The 943-nt window shown below is 41.7% G+C and overlaps 1 protein-coding gene across 3 annotated transcripts in view; it reads right to left on the reverse strand.

The window, feature by feature from the left end:
- LOC119353782 (trehalose-phosphate phosphatase B-like) overlaps positions 1 to 943 on the reverse strand; it is a 29,771-nt gene that overhangs the window by 22,657 nt on the left and 6,171 nt on the right. The window contains exons 2-3 of one of the 3 annotated variants that reach the window (XR_005170528.1): positions 678 to 850; positions 258 to 590 (exon numbers count right to left, since the gene is read on the reverse strand). The exons of the other annotated variants lie outside the window; for them this stretch is intronic. The gene's annotated coding sequence lies outside the window, so the exon portion shown is untranslated. Of the gene's footprint in view, positions 1 to 257; positions 591 to 677; positions 851 to 943 lie in introns of those variants that run through there. 3 annotated transcript variants of the gene reach the window in all.

The following is a 943-nucleotide window of genomic DNA, read 5'->3' on the forward strand; positions in this document are numbered from 1 at the left end:
GGTTATGGATAGTCAAGTTAGTGCAAGCGTACAAGTGGCAATGTCGTTGCCCTAGTCTAATTGCAGTGTCTTTGTTGAAGTCTTGAAAGAATTTCATGTACAAAAAAAAATTACCATAAAAAGATTTCATCATAATTCTTGGTTTTAGGAGTTGCTTTGTAGTTTCTTGGATCTTTGATCCAAAGCATTGTATCTGTAATGATTGTTGTGTTTGAGTAAAGTTATTTGTTCTTTTGCCAAAAGTGAGCAAGACAATATTGAAAGCCAAGGGAGCAAACATGGCTGAATAAGGCATCAAAGATAATCACATCACATAGCATAGTGGGCTCAAATAATGGAGTATTATTACATCTCTTGTTCTTTTGACAAGAATGGGCAAACATCATGGATGGATTCAGCGGGTATATGGCATAAAAGGGCATATTACATTGCAGGTCACCAGAGCATGGGCGAACCAAGCAGCAGGCAAGAAGTGCGACAGCCTAGGGCCCATCTCAAATAAGCTTTGACGACTGTCTCTTCGTAAACATGAGACGAAGGTGATGAGTGGTCACTACCACAAGAAACAAAGTGATCCCCTTCGCCACCACCTGCATACAGTTGGCAGACCTCTAGGAAGAGTTTGATGCCATGCTTACCATGCTCTGAATAGTAACATGAGAAGAGAAGTCCTTCACCTTTTGCCATGGCATAGGGCCGGCTCTTGTGCATGCAGAAGCATATGCATCACCACGACAAGGCTGAATACATTTTGCCATGACATAGGGCCAGCTCATCCATAAGAAGCATATGTATCACCACTGGACCTTGACAGGGCTGAATACCTTTTGCCATGACATAGGGCCAGCTCCTGCATGAGAACCATATGTATCATGAACTCTGAGAAATCTTTGATATTCAAGCCTAATAATATAAAGGGTACACTTAAGAGTTTTCCTGGAGT

The sequence above is a fragment of the Triticum dicoccoides genome, chromosome 2A, assembly GCF_002162155.2.
Source record: "Triticum dicoccoides isolate Atlit2015 ecotype Zavitan chromosome 2A, WEW_v2.0, whole genome shotgun sequence".
Classification (NCBI taxonomy): domain Eukaryota; kingdom Viridiplantae; phylum Streptophyta; class Magnoliopsida; order Poales; family Poaceae; genus Triticum; species Triticum dicoccoides.